Genomic DNA, 24,244 nt, shown 5'->3' with positions numbered 1-24,244 from the left:
TTACAGATTTATTCAGCCTACAGAGTCTGTCTACATTTACCAGTATACATACCCTCTTGCAGTCTGTTCTTACTGCAGTCCCCCTATGCTTATTTGACAAAAGCGAAACAGAAATGAGTTCAGAAAGTCTGGTTTGTAAAATACACAAACGGAAGAATCACAAAGGTTAATGGGAAGCATTTCAGGATGTTCAGATCTCTAAGGGCAGTGACCAGTCTCTCCCCAAAAATGTTCCTTTCCCTTTTCGGTCAGAATACTTGCTGGGAAGGACTATTGGTGTGGCCCTGTGGCAATTCTATTATTCTTAATAAGCCAAATGTTTCTTAGTTCCATCATAACTAAAGTAAAAAGAAGAAAGGAAAAGTAATTTGGAATAAATCACTTCAGGCCCACAGGCCAATTCACTTTGGATTCACTCAGGTGTGTTTGTTTTAATAGCTGATCTGAAGGCATGTGAGATACCACAGCTTACCAGATTTTAAACAGAAAAGTACAGAACTTAAAACTAAGCATGCATGCAGCATGGAATAATAATCAAGTTAGGCTTCTTAAAATGCTAACTGCCAGAAAACCTGAAACCAATAGAGCAAAATTCACAGGACAACACAGGCTGAATATTCTGTTTCTCAGAGGGGCTTTTAAGAAGGCTCAAATTCTGAGGTAGCTCCCTAAAAAAGCAGGGTCAATAATGGGTCTTATTTGACAACATGTGTTCTTCTCCCCAAGATATTTGGGTAGGTTTGTTCAAGACTTTTTTTTTTTTTTTTTTTAAGAAAAAGCAGATGTTGTCAGCAAAAGGCCAGAACAGCAGAAGAGTTTGTTCTCAGGGAAAGGGCTGAACTGTAACAGTGGGCAACGGTTGGAAAGTCACCAACCACGTTCTGGGCTCACACAGCAGAGACATGTTAACTAGGGTGCCCTGCACAGGCGCTTTGTGGGTGAGAAATTTCCATGCCGCTTACCATGGGCTGAGGACACCGCACAATGAGGAGAGAGGCCAGTGGGCGGAATAGTGTGTGGGGAGGTAGGCATGTAAAAGGGTGAAAGGCTCGCGAGGATCTAGGGTGGGTCCAGGGAGAGGCGTGCTGACGCAGGGGGGCTGGCTAGCTTGGCCCCGCGCCATGCTGGGCTTTCTGGAGTGTGAATGTGCGTGGGGTGCACCCAGGGGCCTCGACGACTTCTCTTGCCAGTGTTATTTATAACAGATCTCAAGAGTGGAAAGCTCTAACGCGGTGCCCTGAGCACTAAGTCTTCCGAACCTAGGCGGCGGAGGCCCCGCCCCTCTGTTTCCCACCCTGCCTGGCCCCTCCCCTCCCCTTCCTAACTCCGCCCGGGCCCCGCCCCCGCCGCTTCCCACCGCCCTTCCCGTCGGCTCCTGGCTCCTCCTGGGCTCGGCGGCGGTGGGAAGGCGCAAGCGCGGTTGGCGGCCGGCAGGAGCGCGGAGTAGTGGCGCGGGACGCGCGGTGAGTGCGGTGGCGGCGCGGGGCTCGCAGCCGGGGAACGTGGTTCGGGCGGGCGTCCGGGGAGGGTTCGGAACGTGTGCGGCTGGCGGCCCGGGGAGACGTCGGCCCCATAAGGAGAAACCTGCCAGACGTGCGGCAGCGGGGCTGGCCTCGCTGCCGGACAGTGTCCGGCCCCGGCCGCGTGGGGAGCTGAGTGCGTGGTGGCGGGAGCGGGAGAGGGTATGTGTGAGGAGAAATTGAAGGAAAGGGCTCCAGAGGCTGGAAGTCCGGACTCAGGCTTGGCAGAACCGGGAGCCTCGCCAAGAGCGCTGGAGGGTGTCCCAGCTTCAAGTTCAGTACCCTCGCTTGGTGCCCCTGAGCGGCGGGCGTCCCGGGCCTGTCCCTTCCCCCGCGCTGCCGTCTCGGAGTGCAGAGTTGCCAGGAACATTCCGCGTCGCGGGGGGAGAGGATTTGGAGGAGGTGGGCTGTCGCCCCAAGCTTGTGCCAAGGAGGGAGTGGCATTCGTGTGACTTTCTTCACCCCGCCCCCGGGAATGTGTCCGTCTTCTGGTACATTGTGCTCATGGACGTTTTAACAAAGGCTATGACTGTTTTCTAGGCAGTGGCTGGTGACAGCGGGGGCGGGTCGGTGGAGGGGGGGCGCACGAGGTCGCGGTGCGGCCCTGGGGGAATGGGGAGCGGGGGGGGGCAGGCTTGGGGGGAGTGGAAGGAAGGGAACAACCCTCCTGGCTCAGCTTTTTCCTCCTTCCTGGTCCGCTGATTTTGATCAGTGGTAGAAACAGCCTCGAGAAGGATGTGAGTGGAAATGAGTGTGTGTGTGCAGACTGGCTGCAGCCATTGGTTTTGTAATTGTGCTGTTGATGTATTTTCTAAGTGTCCCTTAAGGAGAAAGGCGAAATTAATGGAATTTAAGAGGAAATAATTGAACGGAAGGATGAAGAGGTGGAGTGCCAAAACTTAGAACTAAATTAATGCTTTGAGATAGTTATACTATAAATTAAGCCAAACTTTGAAGGATGTGGAGATGTGAAAGTTAGAGTAAGTGGAAGTTGGTTAGGGTGTGGTTGATTGTTTGGTATTGGGGATATAAAACACCAGGGCAGGGGCTTCCCTGGTGGCGCAGTGGTTGAGAGTCCGCCTGCCGATGCAAGGGACCGGGTTCGTGCCCCGGTCCGGGAAGATCCCACATGCCGCGGAGCGGCTGGGCCCGTGAGCCATGGCCGCTGAGCCTGCGCGTCCGGAGCCAGTGCTCCGCAACGGGAGAGGCCGCAACAGTGAGAGGCCCGCGTACCGCAAAAAAAAAAAAAAAAAAAAACACCAGGGCAAATATTGTAATTTTAGATAAGATTCTGAGGCTTTCATTTTCAAGCTTAGGATCTTTATGGAAAGTAGTATGTGTTCCCAAGCATAGATGTTGATATTTTTACTCATTTGTTTAACTTAATACAATAAAACAAACTGAACTTCTTCCCCCTCCACCCCTTTCCCTCGATTGTGAATCCCGTTTTATAAACATTTACTTTCAGATCTGAAGTGTGTTTAAAGGCTCAGTACCCCCTCCAACCCCCAAATCATGAAGTGAGCACGATTTCTTCTTGTGTTATTGTCATTTTATTCTTTCTTTTACTGTTATTTTAAGTTAAATGCCACTAACATTACCAGATTTGGGGAGGGAGGTGCTAGGGATACTTCCCTTTTCCAGTGGCTAATGAACTCCTATTCATCCCTTCAGACTCAGCCTAATTCACCACTTGGAAAAATTGCCAGATCCATCAGAATGAATTAGTCACCCCCCTTTTCTGCTAAACTGATACTACTGGCCTTATTTCTCTCTTGCTACTGGAACGTCAGTCTTCTGTGTTATCCCAGTACCTAGGGCTGCTGGGTAGGTACTAAGTGCCTAATGAATACACTTAGATGTTAATAAGTGCTGTTGGAAAGATAGTAATTTGTATCACATAAAGTTCATGGGGTAATGGAAGAAATTCAAAAGGCTGAAATTATATTTAGTATTTGAACAACATTATTTGGAATATGGATAAGAAACAAGTATGGAAATATGTTCCCATGTATTAGTCTGTGGATTATCCTTCTAGAAGAGGTGAAAAAGCTTTGCGGATATTGACAAAATAGACATCAGAAAAAGGCCAATTCTTTTAAAAGGTCAACTTCTGACACTGAAACAAGTGAAAAGTCAACATGAAAGGAAGATTAATCATTTGTAGAAAGACACAAATAGGTTGCTGCTGGAATTTAGGAAATTTGTAAGCGGATTAAGCGGGCCAGATGGTATTTTATGAAAGCTAATGTAACTAAAGAAGCTGTAACCTATTAGACCAATTAGAGAGACTAGTCAATTGCATTATACTCCTCCTAAAAGGTGATTTGAGTATTTGGCTAATGAGTCTCTTCACTTCAGAGTGCCCTCAATAGGCTTGTCCTATTTTCTACCAGCCAGTTCTCTTCACTGCACCAGCACCACTGGCCTTCTATTCACCTCCGGCTCATAACAGGGATTATCTTCCTCTTGCCCCTCACCACTCAAGCTCATCACCCCTACACCTAGCTTTCGTCTGCTAGATGGATTTACCCATCGCAGAGAATACCGTGAGCAAATGTTTACTCAGCTTATAAGTGAAGAAAATTGATACTTTAGTTTTAAAAATGAGTCAGGATTGACTACTTGGTTACTCTAGGCTTCTGTGCCTGCAAAGCAGAAAACCTATTCTGGCTCTTAGTAAACTTGTAAGGTTTCTCCCCTCAATTTATCCCCTCTCCACATGAAGAAAACTCTTTTTCTTCATGTCACTTTTTAAAAATATATATAATATTAACCACTGTTCCCCTCAAAACACTGCAAGTTAGTGTCTGGTTTTTGTCAGTAAAACTTGGGAATCAGAGAGAATGAGTAGCCGCCATAAAACATTTTCTAAAAAAGTTCTACATCCTCTGTGGTCTGTAGATGCACTGAAAAAACAAAAAAAAATCCCAACTACTGTGATTAAGGCTTCCTACTTAAAACTTTCCTCACCTGGACTTCCTCCCTTATTTCTGGTTTTTCCTCTCATTCTTTGACCAGTCAACCTCAGTCACTTCCACTGAATCTTCTTAGGATTCTGTCCAAGACTCCTTCTTTCCCACTCTGTGCAGGAGACAATAATATGGTGGTCAAGGGCGTGAAATTTGGAGGCAAGATGTTAAAAATCTTTCTCTAAGTGTCAGTTTCCTCATCTGTAAAAATGATAATTATAACACCTGATAAGTGAGATCAAGTGTATTAACAGCTTCCCATAATATCTAGCACATACTAATTGCCCTAATAATGGTAGCTATCGTTATTCCTAATTGCCATTTCTTATGACAAGTACTATAATTTCACTAGCAGTTAACTTCAAAATATGGATGTATTGACATCTACTCTGTTGGAGCTTCAGTTCTGTGATTGTAGATTCCTCCCATATTTCTAAAACAGGTGGCTTAGCACAGTGGTTCCCAAACATCAGCATGCATAATAATCACAAGAATGCGTAGATTTCTGGGCCCCATCCCTGGAGTTTCTGATGTCTGGGATGGGGCCTGAGGAGTTTTCATTTCTTACAAGTTTCCAAATGATAGTGATGCTGCTGACCCTTGGATCACATTGAGAGGCACTGATCTAGATGGATTAAGACAAATTGGCAGGGAGGAAGGGAGACCAAAAAAATAAAAGACCAAAAAGTTATCGAAGAGAGGAGCATACTTAAAAGCTGGTGGTATCAAATATCTTGTAAAGTTTGGAAAGGATAAAACTAAGAGAACACAGTTGGATTTGGTGACCAGGAGCCTTTTTGTTTTTTTTTCATGTGTGTCAGATACAGAGGGTTGATTTAATTATACTCCTCAGTTGGTGGAATATTATCATTATTATGACCAGAAAAAACATATGGCAGGTATTTGAGGTAATGGTTCTTAATCTGGGGTGTGCATTAGACTCTGTTAGGGAGTTGTTTTCACCAGCATACTTATGTTTAGTGCCCTTCCCCCCAGTGCAAACTCATCAAGTCAGAATTTCAGTGTGTGGAACCTGGGCATGAAAAAATTCCAGGAGATTTTCATGTACACCCTGGTTAAGAACCACTTCTTTGAACAATGATGGTCAGGAAGTAGAAGCAGTGAAAATAAACCTAGTTTTTGGTAAATTGTGGATGAAGTGAGAAGGGAAGAAAAACACTGGAGTTTGAGAATTTTAAGGGATCAAGAAAACAGGAATGTGTAAAAAGAAGTAAAAAGCCTGCTGGAGTGTTTGAAGGTGTAATGCTAAGGGGATATAATTGATGAAATAGAGAACTGGAGCCAGAGGGCAGGAGGGAATAGAATCGGGCACCAAGAGAATAGAGGGGAAAGGAATGAGTGAAGAAACATAAATCTAAAAGTAGAGAGGGGAGAAGTTGAAGGAACACTCCTTAAGGGAGGTTGTTTGCACACTACTGTTCAGTGGAACTTAAATAGTCCATGAACTCTATGGATTTTTCAAGGTTAGTAATGCTGGTAAATAAAATAGTTCAGCTACTCCAGCTCCCTCTAATGGTTACACAGTTGTGTTTTTCCACAACTTTTCTCATTTAGAAGAATTTTTTGAAATTAAGTCTAGACTTGCTGTGCTGTAACGCTCTTGCCCCAGCCCTTGCCATAAGATGACATATCGTAAGTATTTATATGATTATTATTCAACAAATGTTTGTGTACCTCTCAGTTGCCAGGCATTGTTCTAAGAACTAAGGATATAGCAGTGAATAAAATATTTGTATTTTATTGGAAATTTCTGTCTTCAAGGAGCTCACATCCTATTTGAGGGAGGAAGATAATAAAATAAATAAATAAAATATAAGTGTGCATGTGTGTGCTGTCTCTCTCTCTCTCTCTCTGTGTGTGTATATATATATATATATACACATACACGTATATGTATATATGTGTATGTATGTAAAGTTATAAAGTGTTGCATTCTTTGGAGAAATACAAAGTAGGGAAAGTGAATAGTGGAGCATCTATAGGTATTCACCAGTAGTTGAATAGAGTCTATTGGAGGGTGGTGATCAGGGAAGACTTCGCTGTCAGCAAAGACTTGTAAGAGATGAGAAAACCATTTATTTGGAGGAAGAGCTTTCTGGGCACAGAGAACAGCAAGTATAGAGGTCCTGAGGTGGTACCTTTTTGAGACCTTTTTGCTAGGAATCACAAAACAGTCCTTGTGGTTAGAGTAGCATGAATGAGTGGGGATCAATAATAAGAAACAGGGTCAGATAAGTAAGAAGGTGTGTTGGAGGGTGGGAAGAGCATGTAGGGCTATTCAGCTCCTTGTGAGAGGACATTGTAAGGTTATTGAGTGAGAAGGAAAGCCATGAAACGTTTGAAGAGTGAAATGATGTGATCTGATTTGTTTTTTGCAAGGATCAATCTGAGTGCTTTGTGGAGAATAGATTATAAGGGGAGCAAGAACAGAAGAGACCAATTTGAGGAGAGGTTGTGGTGGCTCGGACCAAGACAGTATAATGCTGGAGGTATGATAAGTGATCAGATTTCCTGCTCATTTATTGGAAGTGGAATTGGAAGGGGAATGTGACGAAGCATGAGAGTCAGGGATGACGCCGAGGATTTTGATCTGAACAACTAGAAGGATGGAGTAGCTATTTAGTGAGATATGGAAGATTGTTGGAGAAGAAAATTTGAGAGAAGGAAGACCAAGGATTCAGTACTAGGCATGCTGAGTCTGAGATGACTGTTTGATATCCAGGTGGAATTCAGGAGAGTGGCATGGGTGGACAGGAAGCTCTGGGAATGGAACAAATCATTACAAGGAAAGAGAAAGGGTTATTCCTTTGCTTTAAAAACATTAATGAACTGGTTTTTAGAGCATTTTAGGTTCACAGCAAAATTGAGCAGAAAATACAGAGTTCCCATATACCCACAAACACACACAAACTCTTCCACTATGAACATCCTGCAACATAGTGGTACCTTTGTTATAAGCAGTGAACCTACACTGACACATCATTATCACCTAAAGTCCATAGTTTACATTAGAGTTCACTCTTGGTGTTGTACATTGTGTGGGTTTGGATAAATGTTTAATGACATGCATCTACCATTGTAACATCATACAGAATAGTTTTGCTGCCCTAAAAATCCTCTGTGCTCTGCCTGTTGATCCCTGGCAACCCTGGTCTTCTTACTGTTTCCATAGATTTACCTTTTCTAGAATGTCAATTGTTGGAATTCCACAGTATGTGAACTTTTTACATTGGCTTCTTCCATGTAGCAATATGCGTTACTTTCCTCCATGTCTTTTCATGGCTTGATAGCTCATTTCTTTTCAGTGCTGAATAATATTCAGTTGTCTGGATATATCACAATTTATCCGTTAATTTACTGAAGGACATCTTGGTTGCTTCCCAGTTTTGGCAACTGTGAATAAAGCTGCTGTAAACATCTATGTGTAGGCTTTTTTTGTGGACACAATTGCTGGATCATATGATAAGAGTATGTTTAACTTTGTAAGAAACTGCCAGTTTGTATTACAAAGTGGCTGTACCATTTTACATCTCCACCTACAATGGATGACAATTCCTGTTGCTCCACATATTCACTAGCATTTGGTTTTTTCAGTGTTTTGGGTTTTGGTCATTCAAATAGGTGTGTAGTAATATCTCATTGCTTTAATTTGGAATTCACCAATGATAAAAGATATTAAACATCGTTTCATATGCTTACTTGCCATCTGTATATTTTCTTTTTCAGGTGTCCAGATCTTTTGCCCATTTTTTATTTTTATTTATTTATTTTTTTAACATCTTTATAGGAGTATAATTGCTTTACAATAGTGTGTTAGTTTCTGCTTTATAACAAAGTGAATTAGTTATACATATACATATGTTCCCATATCTCTTCACTCTGGTGTCTCCCTCCCTCCCACTCTCCCTATCCCACCCCTCTAGGTGATCACAAAGCACCGAGCTGATCTCCCTGTGCTATGAGGCTGCTTCCCACTAGCTATCTTTTTTACGTTTGGTAGTGTATATATGTCCATGCCTCTCTCTCACTCCGTCACAGCTTACCCTTCCCCCTCCCCATATCCTCAAGTCCATTCTCTACTAGGTCTGTGTCTTTATTCCTCTCTTACCCCTAGGTTCTAAATGACATTTTTTTCCTTAAATTCCATATATATGTGTTAGCGTATGGTATTTGTCTTTCTCTTTCTGACTTGCTTCACTCTGTATGACAGACTCTAGATCCATCCACCTGACTACAAATAGCTCAATTTCGTTTCTTTTTATGGCTGAGTAATATTCCATTGTATACATGTGCCACATCTTCTTTATCCATTCATCTGATGATGGGCACTTAGGTTGTTTCCATCTCTGGGCTATTGTAAATAGAGCTGCAATGAACATTTTGGTACATGACTCTTTTTGAGTTATGTTTTTCTCAGGGTATATGGCCACTAGTGGGATTGCTGGGTCATATGGTAGTTCTATTTGTAGTTTTTTAAGGAACCTCCATACTGTTCACCATATTGGCTGTACCAATTCACATTCCAACCAGCAGTGCAAGAGTGTTCCCTTTTCTCCACACCCTCTCCAACATTAATTGTTTCTAGATTTTTTGATGATGGCCATTCTGACCGGTGTGAGATGATATCTCATTGCAATTTGATTTGCATTTCTCTAATGATTAATGATGGTGTGCATTCTTTCATGTGTTTGTTGGCAGTCTGTATATCTTCTTTGGAGAAATGTCTGTTTAGGTCTTCTGCCCATTTTTGGATCGGGTTGTTTGTTTTCTTGATATTGAGCTGCATGAGCTGCTTATAAATTTTGGAGATTAATCCTTTGTCAGTTTCTTCATTTGCAAATATTTTTTTCCCATTCTGAGGGTTGTCTTTTGGTCTTGTTCATGGTTTCCTTTGCTGTGCAAAAGATTTTAAGTTTCATTAGGTCCCATTTCTTTATTTTTGTTTTTATTTCATTTCTCTAGGAGGTGTGTCAAAAAGGATCTTGCTGTGCTTTATTTCATAGAGTGTTCTGCCTATGTTTTCCTCTAAGAGTTTGATAGTTTCTGGCCTTACATTTAGGTCTTTAATCCATTTTGAGCTTATTTTTGTGTATGGTGTTACGGAGTGATCTAATCTCATACTTTTACATATACCTGTCCAGTTTTCCCAGCACCACTTATTGAAGAGGCTGTCCTTTCTCCACTGTACATTCCTGCCTCCTTTATCAAAGATAAGGTGACCATATGTGCGTGGGTTTATCTCTGGGCTTTCTATCCTGTTCCATTGATCTTTCTGTTTTTGTGCCAGTACCATACTGTCTTGATTACTGTAGCTTTGTAGTATAGTCTGAAGTCCGGGAGCCTGATTCCTCCAGCTCCTTTTTTTTGTTCTCAAGATTGCTTTGGCTATTTGGGGTCTTTTGTGTTTCCATACAAATTGTGAAATTTTTTGTTCTAGTTCTGTGAAAAATGTCAGTGGTAGCTTGATAGGGATTGCATTGAATCTGTAGATTGCTTTGGGTAGTAGAGTCATTTTCACAATGTTGATTCTTCCAATCCAAGAACATGGTATATCTCTCCATCTAGTTGTATCATCTTTAATTTCCTTCATCAGTGTCTTATAATTTTCTGCATACAGGTCTTTTGTTTCCTTAGGTTTATTCCTGGATATTTTATTCTTTTTGTTGCAGTGGTAAATGGGAGTGTTTTCTTGATTTCACTTTCAGATTTTTCATCATTAGTGTATAGGAATGCCAGAGATTTCTGTGCATTAATTTTGTATCCTGCTACTTTACCAAATTCATTGATTAGATCTAGTAGTTTTCTGGTAGAATTTTTAGGATTCTCTATGTATAGTATCACGTCATCTGCAAACAGTGACAGCTGTACTTTTTCTTTTCCGATTTGGATTCCTTTTCTTTCCTTTTCTTCTCTGATTGCTGTGGCTAAAACTTCCAAAACTATGTTGAATAAGAGTGGTGAGAGTGGGCAACCTTGTCTTGTTCCTGATCTTAGTGGAAATGCTTTCAGTTTTTCATCACTGAGGACGATGTTGGCTGTGGGTTTGTCATATATGGCCTTTATTATGTTGAGGAAAGTTCCCTCTATGCCTACTTTCTGCAGAGTTTTTTTATCATAAATGGGTGTTGAATTTTGTCAAAAGCTTTCTCTGCATCTATTGAGATGGTCATATGGTTTTTCTCCTTCAATTTGTTAATATGGTGTATCACGTTGATTGATTTGCGTATATTGAAGAATCCTTGCATTCCTGGAATAAACGCCACTTGATCATGGTGTATGATCCTTTTAATGTGCTGTTGGATTCTGTTTGCTAGTATTTTGTTGAGGAATTTTGCATCTTGTTCATCAGTGATATTGGCCTGTAGTTTTCTTTCTTTGTGACATCCTTGTCTGGTTTTGGTATCATCGTGATGGTGGCCTCATAGAATGAGTTTGGGAGTGTTCCTCCCTCTGCTAGATTTTGGAAGAGTTTGAGAAGGACAGGTGTTAGCTCTTCTCTAAATGTTTGATAGAATTTGCCTGTGAAGCCATCTGGTCCTAGGCTTCAGTTTGTTGGAAGTTTTTTAATCACAGTTGCAATTTCAGTGCTTTTGACTGGTCTATTCATATTTTCTATTTCTTCCCGATTCAGTCTTGGCTGGTTGTGCATTTCTAAGAATTTGTCCTTTCTTCCAGGTTGTCCATTTTATTGGCATAGAGTTGCTTGTAGTAATCTCTCATGATCCTTTGTATTTCTGCAGTGTCAGTTGTTACTTCTCCTTTTTCATTTCTAATTCTATTGACTTGAATCTTCTCCCTTTTTTTCTTGATGAGTCTGGCTAATGGTATATCAATTTTGTTTATCTTCTCAAAGAACCAGCTTTTAGTTTTATTGATCTTTGCTATCATTTCCTTCATTTATTTTTCATTTATTTCTGATCTGATCTTTATGATTTCTTTCCTTCTGCTAACTTTGGGGTTTTTTTGTTCTTCTTTCTCTAATTGCTTTAGGTGCAAGGTTAGGTTGTTTATTTGAGATGTTTCCTGTTTCTTAAGGTAGGATTGTATTTCTATAAACTTCCCCCTTAGAACTGCTTTTGCTGCATCCCATAGGTTTTGGGTCGTCATGTCTCCTTTGTCATTTGTTTCTAGGTATGTTTTGATTTCCTTTTTGATTTCTTCAGTGATCACTTCGTTATTAAGTAGTGTTTTGTTTAGCCTCCATGTATTTTGTATTTTTTACAGTTCTTTTCCTGTAATTAGTATCTAGTCTCATAGCATTGTGGTCGGAAAAGATACTTGATACAATTTCAGTTTTCTTAAATTTACCAAGGCTTGACTTGTGACCCAAGATATGATCTATCCTGCAGAATGTTCCATGACCACTTGAGAAAAATGTGCATTCTGTTGTTTTTGGATGGAATGTCCTATAAATATCAGTTAAGTCCATCTTGTTTAATGTATCATTTAAAGCTTCTATTTCCTTATTTATTTTCATTTTGGATGATCTGTCCATTGGTGAAAGTAGGGTGTTAAAGTCTCCTACTATGAATGTGTTACTATCGATTTCCCCTTTTATGGCTGTTAGTATTTGCCTTATGTATTGAGGTGCTCCTATGTTGTGTTCATAAATATTTACAATTGTTATATCTTCTTCTTGGATCGATCCCTTGATCATTATGTAGTGTCCTTCTTTGTCTCTTGTAATAGTCTTTATTTTAAAGTCTGTTTTTTCTGATATGAGAATTGCTGCTCCAGCTTTCTTTTGATTTCCATTTGCATGGAATATCTTTTTCCATCCCCTTACTTTCAGTCTGTAGGTGTCTCTAGGCCTGAAGTGGGTCTCTTGTAGACAGCATATATATGGGTCTTGTTTTTCTATCCATTCAGCCAATCTGTGTCTTTTGGTGGCAGCATTTAGTCCGTTTACATTTAAGGTAATTATCAATATGTATGTTCCTATTCCCATTTTCTTAGTTGTTTTGGGTTCGTTATTGTAGGTCTTTTCCTTCTCTTGTGTATCCTGCCTAGAGAAGTTCCTTTAGCAGTTGTTGTAAAGCTGGTTTGGTGGTGCTGAACTCTCAGCTTTTGCTTGTCTGTAAAGGTTTTAATTTCTCCATCTAATCTGAATGAGATCCTTGCTGGGTAGAGTAATCTTGGTTGCAGGTTCTTCTCCTTCATCTCTTTAAATATGTCCTGCCACTCCCTTCTGGCTTGCAGAGCTTCTGCTGAAAGATCAGCTGTTAACCTTATGGGGATTCCCTTGTGTGTTATTTGTTGTTTTTCCCTTGCTGCTTTTAATATGTTTTCTTTGTATTTCATTTTTGACAGTTTGATTAATATGTGTCTTGGCGTATTTCGCCTTGGATTTATCTTGTATGGGACTCTCTGTGCTTCCTGGACTTGATTAACTATTTCCTTTCCCATATTAGGGAAGTTTTCAACTATAATCTCTTCAAATATTTTCTCAGTCCCTCTCTTTTTCTCTTCCTCTTCTGGGACCCCTATAATTCGAATGTTGGTGCATTTAATGTTGTCCCAGAGGTCTCTGAGATTGTCCTCAGTTCTTTTCATTCTTTTTTCTTTATTCTGCTCTGCAGTAGTTATTTCCACTGTTTTATCTTCCAGGTCACTTATCCGTTCTTCTGCCTCAGTTATTCTGCTATTGATCCCTTCTAGAGTATTTTTAATTTCATTTATTGTGTTTTTCATCGTTGCTTGTTTCATCTTTAGTTCTTCTAGGTCCTTGTTAAATGTTTCTTCCATTTTGTCATGTTTCCAAGATTTTGGATTATCTTTACTATCATTATTCTGAATTCTTTTTCAGGTAGACTGCCTGTTTCCTCTTCATTTGTTAGGTCTGGTGCATTTTTATCTTGCTCCTTCATCTGGTGTGTGTTTTTCTGTCTTCTCATTTTGCTTATCTTACTTTGTTTGGGGTCTCCTTTTTGCAGGCTGTAGGTTCGTAGTTCCCATTGTTTTTGGTGTCTGTCGCCAGTGGCTAAAGTTGGTTCAGTGGGTTGTGTAGGCTTCCTAGTGGAGGGGGCTAGTGCCTGTGTTCTGGTGGATGAGGCTGGATCTTGTCTTTCTGGTGGGCAGGTCCACGTCTGGTGGTGTGTTTTGGGGTGTCTGTGGCCTTATTATGATTTTAGGCAGCCTCTCTGCTAATAGGTGGGGTTGTGTTCCTGTCTTGCTAGTTGTTTGGCATAGGGTGTCCAGCACTGTAGCTTACTTGTCGTTGAGTGAAGGTGGTTGCTGGTGTTGAGATGGAGATCTCTCGGAGATTTTTGCCGTTTGATATTCTGTGGAGCCTGGAGGTCTCTTGTGGACTAGTGTCCTGAAGTTGGCTCTCCCACCTCAGAGGCACAGCACTGACTCCTGGCTGTGGCACCAAGAACCTTTCATCCACATGGCTCAAAATAAAAGAGAGAAGAAGTAGAAAGAAAGAAAGAAAGGAAAGAAGGAAGGAAGGAAGGACGGAAGAAAGATAGAAAAAGAGAGGAAGGGAGGGGGATAGGGAGGGAGGGAGGAAGGAAGGAAGGAAGGAGGGAAGGAAAGAAAGAAAGAAGGAAGATAAAATAAAGTAAAACAAAAAAAGTTATTAAAATGAAAAGTAATTATTAAGAAAAATTTTTTTTAAGAAAAAAAATGGACCGATAGAACCCTAGGACAAATGGTGGAAGCAAAGCTATACAGACAAAATCTCACACAGAAGCATACACCTACACACTGACAAAAAGAGGAAAAGGGGAAAAAATAATAAATCTTGCTCTCAAAGTCCACCTCCTCAATTTGGGATGATTCGTTGTCTTTTCATGTATTCCGCAGATGCAGGGTACCTGAAGTTGATTGTGGAGATTTAATCCGCTACTTCTGAGGCTGCTGGGAGAGATTTCCCTTTCTCTTCTTTGTTCTCACAGCTCCTGGGGCTCAGCTTTGGATTTGGCCCCGCTTCTGTGTGTAGGTCGCCGGATGGCGTCTGTTCTTCTTTCAGACAGGACGGGGTTAAAGGAACAGCTGCTTCGGGGTTTCTGGCTCACTCAGGCCGGGCGGAGGGAGGGGTACGGAGGGCAGGGCGAGCCTACAGCGGCAGAGGACAGCGTGACGTTGCACCAGCCTGAGGCGTGCTGTGCATTCTCCCGGGGAATTTGTCCCTGGATCCTGGGACCCTGGCAGTGGCGAGCTGCACAGGCTCCCCAGAAGGGGGGTGTGGATAGTGACCTGTGCTCTCACACAGGCTTCTTGGCAGCGGCAGCAGCAGCCTTAGTGTCTCATGCCTGTCTCTGGGGTCCACTCTTCTAGCCATGGCTCGCGCCCATCTCTGGAGCTCCTTTAAGCAGTGCTCTTGATCCCCTCTCCTAGCGCACCAGGAAACAAAGGCAAGAAAAGGTCTCTTGCCTCTTCGGCAGCTCCAGACTTCTCCCGGACTCCCTCCCTGCTAGCTGTGGTGCACTAACCCCTTCAGGCTGTGTTCACGCCGCCAGCCCCAGTCTTCTCGCTGCTATCGAACCGAAGCCCGAGCCTCAGCTCCCAGCCCCCCCCCCACCCCCGTCCCGGAGGGTGAGCAGACAAGCCTCTTGGGCTGGTGAGTGCCCGTCGGCGCCGATCCTCTGTGCAGGAATCTCTCCGCCCTTTGCCCTCCGCACACCTGTTGCTGTGCTCTCCTCCGTGGCTCGGGCTCCGAAGCTTCCCTCTCCGCCACCCGCAGTCTCCGCCCGCGAAGGGGCTTCCTAGTGTGTGGAAACCTTTCCTCCTTCACAGCTCCCTCCCACTGGTGCAGGTTCCGTCCCTATCCTTTTGTCTCTGTTTCTTTTTTCTTTTGCCCTACCCAGGTACGTGGGGACTTTCTTGCCTTTTGGGAGGTCTGAGGTCTTCTGCCAGCGTTCAGTAGGTGTTCTGTAGGAATTGTTCCACGTGTAGTTGTATTTCTGGTGTATCTGTGGGGAGGAAGGTGATCTCCGCATCTTACTCTTCCGCCATCTTGCCCTCGTCCTCCAGGAAACACAAGCTTTAAATGATACATTAAACAAGGTGGACTTAATTGATATTTTTAGGACATTCCATCCAAGAACAACAGAATACACATTTTTCTCAAGTGCTCATGGGACATTCTCCAGGATAGGTTATATCTTGGGTCATAAATCAAGCCTTGATAAATTTAAGAAAATTGAAATTGTATCAAGTATCTTTTCCGACCACAACGCAATGAGACTAGATATCAATTACACGAACACATCTGTAAAAAATACAAACACATGGAGGCTAAGCAATACACTACTTAATAATGAAGCGATCACTGAAGAAATCAATGAGGAAATCAAAAAATACCTAGAAACAAATGACAGTGGACACATGACGACCCAAAACCAATGGGATGCAGCAAAAGCAGTTCTAAGAGGGAAGTTTATAGCAATACAATCCTACCTTAAGAAGCAGGAAATAATCTCAAATAAACAACCTAATCTTGCACCTAAAGCAATTAGAGAAAGAAGAACAAAAACCCCCCAAAGTAGGCAGAAGGAAGGAAATCATAAAAATCAGATCAGAAATAAATGAAAAAGAAATGAAGGAAACAATAGCAAAGATCAATAAAACTAAAAGCTGGTTCTTTGAGAAGATAAACAAAATTGATAAACCATTAGCCAGACTCATCAAGAAAAAAAGGGAGAAGACTCAAGTCAATAGAATTAGAAATGAAAAAGGAGAAGTTGCAACTGACACTGCAGACATACAAAAGATCATGAGAGATTACTACAAGCAACTCTATGCCAATAAAATGGACAACCTGGAAGAAATGGATAAATTCTTAGAAATGCACAACCTGCCAAGACCGAATCGGGAAGAAATAGAAAATATGAATAGACCAGCCAGAAGCACTGAAATTGCAACTGTGATTAAAAAAACTTCCAACAAACTGAAGCCTAGGACCAGATGGCTTCACAGGCGAATTCTATCAAACATTTAGAGAAGAGCTTACACCTATCCTTCTCAAACTCTTCCAAAATCTAGCAGAGGGAGGAACACTCCCAAACTCATTCTACAAGGCCACCATCACCCTGATACTAAAACCAGACAAGGATGTCACAAAGAAAGAAAACTACAGGCCAATATCACTGATGAACATAGATGCAAAAATCCTCAACAAAATACTAGCAAACAGAATCCAGCAGCACATTTAACGGATCATACACCATGATCAAGTGGGGTTTATTCCAGGAATGCAAGGATTCTTCAATATACGCAAATCTATCAATGTGATACATCATATTAACAAATTGAAGGAGAAAAACCATATGATCATCTCAATGGGTGCAGAGAAAGCTTTCGACAAAATTCAACACCCATTTATGATAAAAACCCTGCAGAAAGTAGGCATAGAGGGAAGTTTCCTCAACATAATAAAGGCCATATATGACAAACCCTCAGCCAGCATCATTCTCAGTGGTGAAATACTGAAACCATTTCCGCTAAGATCAGGAAGAAGACAAGGTTGCCCACTCTCACCACTGTTATTCAACATAGTTTTGGGAGTTTTAGCCACAGCAATCAGGGAAGAAAAAGAAATAAAAGGAATCTAAATCAGAAAACAAGAAGTAAAGCTGTCACTGCCCATTTTTTAAATCAGTTTGTTAATTTTCATATTGAGTTTTAAGAGTTTTTTGGTATTTTTTTGATAACACTCCTTTTTCAGATATCTATTTTCCAAGTATTTCCTCTCAGACTGTGGCTTGTCTTCTCATCCTTTTAACATTGTCTTTCACAGAGCAGAAGTTTTTAATTTTAATGAAATCCAGCTTATCAGTTTATTTCTTCCACACATCATGCCTTTAGTGTTGTATCTCAAAGTCATTGCCATATCCAAGGCCAATTAGGTTTTCTCCTATGTTATCTTCCAGGGGTTTTGTTTTGTATTTTACATTTGGTCTTTGATCATTTTGAGTTAAATTTTGTGAAGGGTGTAAAGTCTGCGTCTGGATTCTTTTTTTTTCTTTGTAGGTGGATGTTCAGTTGTTATAGCACCATTTGGTGAAAAGACTATCTTTGCCCCGTTATGTTGCCTTTGCTCCTTTGTTAACAATCAGTTGACTATATTTATTTGGGTCTTTTTTCTGGGCTCCCTGTTTTTTTCATTGATCTATTTGTGTTCTTTCTCAATACCACAGTCTCTTGATTACTGTACCTTTATTGTAATTCTGTAAATGGGGTCGAGTCAGTCTTTTGACTTTGTTCTGCTTCAGTATTGAGTTGACTCCTTTAGGTCTTTTGCTTCTCCATATAAATTTTGGAATAAGTTTGTTGATATCCACAAAATAACTTGCTAGATTTTCACTGAGATTATGTTGAATCTGTTGATCAACTTGGGAAAAACTGACATTTTGACACTATTGAGTCTTTCTATCCATGAATATGGAATAATTCTCCATTTATTTAGTTCTTTGATATCTTTTGTCACAATTATGAGTAATTTTCCTCATACAGATTTTGTACAGATTTTTTAGATTTATACATAAGTAATTCATTTTGGTGGGGGGAGTGCTAATGTAAATGGTAATATATTTTTAATTTCAAATTCCACTTATTTATTGCTGGTATATAGGAAATTGATTAACTTTTGCATATTAATGTTGTACCTTGCAACATTTCTATCATTGCTTATTAGTTCCACGAGTTTTATTGTTGTTGTTGTTGATTCTTTTGGATTTTCTACATTGATAATAATGCCATCTGTGAACATTTGATTTCTTACTTACCAGTCTGTATAACTTGGAAAGGAGTGGTGAAAGGGCACATTATTTCTTTGTTCCTTATCTTAGTTGGAAAGCTTTGAGTGTCTCCTTATTAAGTATGATGTTAGCTGTATGTTGTTTGTAGATATCCTTAACACATTGAGGAAGTTCCCCTCTATTCTTAACTTTCTGAGAGTCCTTAATCATGAATAGGTGTTGGATTTTGTCAAGTCCTTTTTCTGCATCTACTGATAAGATCATGTTATTTTTCTTCTTTAGCCCATTGATGTGATGGATTACATTAATTGATCTTCAAATGTTGAATCAACCTTGCATACATGGGATAAATCTCTCTTGGTTATGGTGTGTAATCTTTTTTATACATTGTTGCATTTGATTTGCTAATCTTTTCTTGAGGATTTTTGCATGTATGTTCATGAGAGGTACTAGTCTGTACTTTTCTTTCCCTGTAATGTCTTTGGTTTTGGTATTAGGTTAATTCTGGCCTCATGAGTTAGGAAGTATTCCCTTAGTTTGGTTTCTGTCTTCTGGAAGAGATTGTAGAAAATTGGTATCATTTCTCCTTAGGGGTTTGATAGAATTCTCAAGTGAGCCCATCTGGGCCTGTTGCTTTCTGTTTTGGAAGGTTATTAATTTTTGATTTAATTTCTTTAATATATATAGGCCTATTCATGCTGTCTATTCTTGTGTAAGTTTTGGCAGATTGACTCTTTCAGGGAATTGGTTTGTTTAATCTAGGTTATAAAATTTGTGGGCATGGATTTGTTCATAATAATCTTTTATTAACATTTTAATGTCTCCATGCAATCTGTTGTGATGTCTTTTATTTCATTTCTAATATTGTAATTCGTCTTTTTTTTTCTTAGCTTGGCTAGAAGTTTACCAATTTTAAAGATCTTTTAAAGAATCAGGTTTAGGTTTTACTTTCTCTGTTGATTTCTTGTTTTCAATTTCACTGATATCTGCTCTAATTTTCTTTTTTTTTTTTTTTTTTTTTTTTTGTGGTACGCGGGCCTCTCACTGTTGTGGCCTCTTCCGTTGCGGAGCACAGGCTCCGGACACGCGCAGGCTCAGCGGCCATGGCTCACGGGTGCAGCCGCTCCACGGCATGTGGGATCTTCCTGGACCGGGGCACGAACCTGTGTCCCCTGCATCGGCAGGCGGACTCTCAACCACTGCGCCACCAGGGAAGCCCTATCTGCTCTAATTTTTATTATTTCTCTTCTTTTGCTTACTTTGAATTTAATTTGCTCTTTTCTGGCTTCCTAAGGTGGAACCTTAGATTGTTAATTTTAGATCTTTCTTCTTTTTTAATATATGCATTCAATGCTATAAATTTCTCTCTAAGCACTGCTTTCACTGCATTCCATAGTGTCTGGTAAGTTGCATTTTCTTTTTCATTTAGTTCAAAATATTTTAGAATTTATTTTGAGAGTTCTTCATTGACCCATGTGTTGTTTAGAAGTGAGTTGTTTAATCAGCATATATTTTGGGATTTTGCAGTTATTTTACTGTTAACTGATCTCTAGTGTAATTCCATTGTGGTCTGAGAGCAGACACTGTATGATTTCTATTCTTTTAAATTTGTTAAGGTTGTGTTTTATGTTCCAGAATGTGGTTTGTTTTGGTGCATATTCCATCAAGCTAGAGAAAATTGTGAACTCTGCTGTTGGTGGATGAAGTAGTCTTTAGATATCTATTATATCCAATTGCTTGATGGTGCTGTAGGGATTGACTGTGTACTTACTGAATTTCTGCCTGCTGGATTTGTCCATTTCTGTTAGAGGAGTGTTAAAGTCTGCACCTATAATAGGGGATTCATCTACTTTTCCTTGCAGTTCTGTCAGGTTTTTTTTTTTGTTTTTTTTTTTTGCGGTACGTGGACCTCTCACCGCTGTGGCCTCTCCCGTCATGGAGCACAGGCTCCGGACGCGCAGGCCCAGTGGCCATGGCTTACGGGCCCAGCCGCTCCGCGGCACGCGGGATCCTCCCGGACCAGGGCACGAACCCGTGTCCCCTGCATCGTCAGGCAGACTCTCAACCACTGCGCCACCAGGGAAGCCCAGTTCTGTCAGGTTTTGCCAAATATATTTTAACACTTTGTTGTTATGTGCATGCACATTGAGGATTGTTATGTCTTCTTGGAGGATCGACCCCTTTATCATTATGTTATGGTATTATCCTCTTATTGCTGAAAACTTTCCTTGCCCTGAAGTAGTTCTGTCTGAAATTGATACAGCTGCTTCTGCTTTCTTTTGATTAATTACTAGCATGGTGTATCTTTCTCTATGCCTTTACTTTTCATGTATATATGTCTTTATATTTAAAATGGGTTTCTGAATAATGCCATTTGCAGCAACGTGGATGGACCTAGAGGTTGTCATACTGAGTGAAGTAAGTCAGAGAAAGAAACATCCTGTGATATCGCATATATGTGGAATCTAAAAAGAAATAATACACATGAACTTATTTACAAAACAGAAACAGACTCACAGACTTAGAGAAACAACGTATGGTTCCCCGTGGGGAAGAGTTGGGGGAAGGGTTAGTTAGGGAGTTTGGGATTCACAGGTACACACTGCTGTTTTTAAAATAGATAACCAACAAGGACCTTCTGTATAGCACAGGGAACTCTGCTTAGTGTTGCAGCCTGGATGGGAGGGGAGTTTGGGGGAGAATGGATACATGCATATGTATGGCTGAGTCACTTTGCTGTGCACCTCACACTGTCACAACATTGTTAATCAGCTATACTCTAGTATAAAGTAAAAAATTAAAAAAAATAATAAAATGAGTTTCTTGTAGACCAGCAGTCCCCAACCTTTTTGGCATCAGGGACCGGTTTCGTGGAAGGCAATTTTTCCACGGACAGGGGTGGGAGCAGGATGACGGTTCAGGTGGTAATGCGAGTGACGGGGAGCGGAAGATGCAGCTTTGCTCACTTGCCCACCACTCACCTCCTGCTGTGTGACCTGGTTCCTAACAGGCCACAGACCCGTTCTGGTCTGCGGCCTGGGAGTTGGGGACTCCTGTTGTAGACAACATATATTTGGGTTTTGTTTTTTTCATCCTCTCTGGCAATCTGTCTTTTCATTGGTATATTTAGATTATTGACATTTTAAAGGGATTATTGATATAGTTGGATTAATAACTACCATATTTGTCACTGTTTTCTATTTGCTGCCCTTGTTCTTTGTTCCTGTTTTTGCCTTTCATACTTTTTCTGGCTTTCTGTGGTTTTAACTGAGCACTTTATATGATTCCATTTTCTGTCATTTGTTAGCGTATCAATTATGCCTTTTTGAAAAAACTTTTAATGGTTTCCCTAGCATTGGCTAAATATACATTTCCAACTAATCCAATTCCTCTTTCAAATAATACTGTATCACTTCATGGGTAATACAAGTACCGTATAATAACAAAATATTCCAAATTCCTCCCTCCTATTCCTTGTATCATTGTTATCATTCATTTCACTTATACAAAAGCATATTACATATATAAGCATTCATAATTGAATACATTGTTGCTATTATTTTCAACAAATTGTTATCTTTTAGATCATTTAAGAATAAGAAAAATAAATGTTTTTATATTACCTTTAGTTATTCATTTTTTGATGGTCTTCCTTTCTTTATGTAGATCCTTATTTCTGACCTGTATTATTTTCCTTCTCTCTGAAGAACTTCTTTTAACATATCTTGTCAGACAGATCTGTCTAAAAGTTTCCTCAGTTTTTGTTTGTCTGAGAAAGTCTTTATTTCTCCTTCCCTTTTGAAAGATAATTTCTCAGGGTACAGAATTCTGAATTGGTGGATTTTTTTAATCTCAACACTGTAAATACTTCTCTTCACTCCCTTCTTGCTTGCTTCGTTTCTGAGGGAAAGTCAGATGTACAGTTAAGCCTTGCACAATGTGGGGGTTAATCCAAGTGAGTATAACTTACAGCCATCCCTCTGCATCTGCATCCTCTGCATCTGCAAAATCAACCAACCATGGGCCGTGTAGTACTTCAGTATTTACTATTGAAAAATATCTGCATATAAGTGAGCCCAGGCAGTTCAAAACCAGGTTATTCAAGGATCAACTTACCTTTGTTCCTCTATAGGTAAGTTTTTTTTTGTCCCACTTTGGCTTCTTTCCAGATTTTTTTGTCTTTGATTTTCTGCAATTTGAATATAACATGCCTAGACATAGCTTTTTGTTTGTTTCTTTGTTTTTGTATTTTTTAAACTTTTTGTTTTTGGTTTAATTAATTTATTTCTTGGCTGTGTTGGGTCTTCGTTGCTGCACATGGGCTTTCTCTAGTTGCAGCAAGTGGGGGCTACTCTTCGTTGTTGTGCGCGGGCTTCTCATTGCGGTGGCTCCTCTTGTTGCGGAGCATGAGCTGTAGGCACGTGGCCTCAGCAGTTGTGGCTCGCAGGCTCTAGAGCACAGGCTCAGTAGCTGTGGCGCACGGGCTTAGTTGCTCCGCAGCATGTGGGATCTTCCTGGACCAGGGCTTGAACCCATGTACCTTGCATTGGCAGGCGGATTCTTAACCACTGTGCCACCAGGGAAGCCCTGTTTCTTTGTTTTGTTTTGTTTTTAAGCATTTATCCTGCTTGGTGTTCTCTGAGCTTCCTGGATCTGTGGTTTGGTATCGGACACTTATTGGGGACATTCTCACTCACTATTGCTTCAGATATTGCTTCTGTTCTTTTCTCTGTTTCCTCTTTCTGGTATTCTCATTACACATATGTTACATCTTTAGTAGTTGTCTCAGAGTTCTTGGATATTCTTTTCAGTTTTGGTAAGTTTTTATTGTCATATTTTCAAGCTTAGAGATTCTTTACTCACCTGTGTCCATTCTACTAATGAGCCCATCAAAGGCATTCTTTATTTCAGTTACAGCGTTTTTGATTGGTAGCATTTCTTTTTGATACTTTCTTAGAATATCCATCTCTCTGCTTACATTGTCCATCTTTTCTTGCATGTTTTTTACTTTTTCCATTAAAGCCTATAGCATGTTATTCTTAGTATTTTAAAATTCCTGGTCTGATAATTCCAGCGTTCCTGCCATATCTGACTCTGGTTTTGTTTTGATTTTTCTCCCTTTTCACGGGGTTTAGAAGACAACCTCTTGGTATTGCAATACCTTTCCTACAATGGCAAAGTGATTGGGTTATCCTGAAAACCTTGAAATAATATTGTCAGTGCAAGTTGACTTTTAGAGTCTCTTAAAGAAATGGCTTTATACAACGTTTGTCAAACTTTTATTTAGCATTTATTGAACACCTTTGCTGTGAAAGGGGTATGCTTTACCCTTTGTAAAGCAGAAACATAAATATTTCTCAAGAGTGTTATTGAGCATAATGAAGTGAGAGTCGAATAAAGTTCCACAAGGCAGAGATAATTAGAGCTCTTAAAGATGCTCAGTGGTTGCTTTGCTTTCTCTATTATTGCATGGAAACAGCTGGTATACTTCTTTTCAAGCTCATTCACATACTTATGATGAAGTTTTGATAGCGTTCATTATCTTCTTGAAAGTCTTGGCAGTTAAATGGGCCAGAATTTAAATAACAATTTGAGTTTCTTAGGTACGTTTTTTTCAGTGCCTCAGAATTTAAAATCTAGGATTTCTTTAGGAAAATGTATTCTCTTTTATATTCCTGCCTTGGAATAAGTTCCTTGCATTCTGTTTTTTCCCTTCTTTGTGTCTTAGAAGATATGTGTTATTTCCTGGAATCCTAGGTAACCAAACTCCTCCTTTTTGAGTGACAAAACCTTGTTACTCAAAGCACTGTATGTTCTGTGTATGTGCTCCAGTCTGGCTCTAGAGAGCCTGTTCTTTGTGGTTTGGTTTCTAATGTTATGTGTTACCATTTTGTAAAAAAAAAAAAAAAAAATCCATATGACTAACTTGCCACAGTAATCCTCTCTGACACATTTGCTTCAGGGAGAAAGCTGGCAAAGTTAGAAACACATGCCTAGTTTAAAATTTGCTGTCACTGCAGAAAAAAAG

The 24,244-nt window shown here is 40.4% G+C and overlaps 1 protein-coding gene across 1 annotated transcript in view; it reads left to right on the top strand.

Annotated features, from left to right (window-relative positions):
* The first annotated feature begins 1,404 nt into the window (after positions 1-1,404).
* PRRG1 (proline rich and Gla domain 1) overlaps positions 1,405-24,244 on the top strand; it is a 131,582-nt gene continuing 108,742 nt past the window's right edge. Inside the window, exon 1 of the mRNA XM_082681686.1 lies at positions 1,405-1,463. The gene's annotated coding sequence lies outside the window, so the exon portion shown is untranslated. The remainder of the gene's footprint in view (positions 1,464-24,244) is intronic.

This window comes from Grampus griseus, assembly GCF_964374135.1.
Source record: "Grampus griseus genome assembly, chromosome: X".
NCBI lineage: Eukaryota > Metazoa > Chordata > Mammalia > Artiodactyla > Delphinidae > Grampus > Grampus griseus.
The sequence above is the reverse complement of the archived record's forward strand: the minus strand, read 5'-3'. Positions and strand labels throughout refer to the sequence as shown.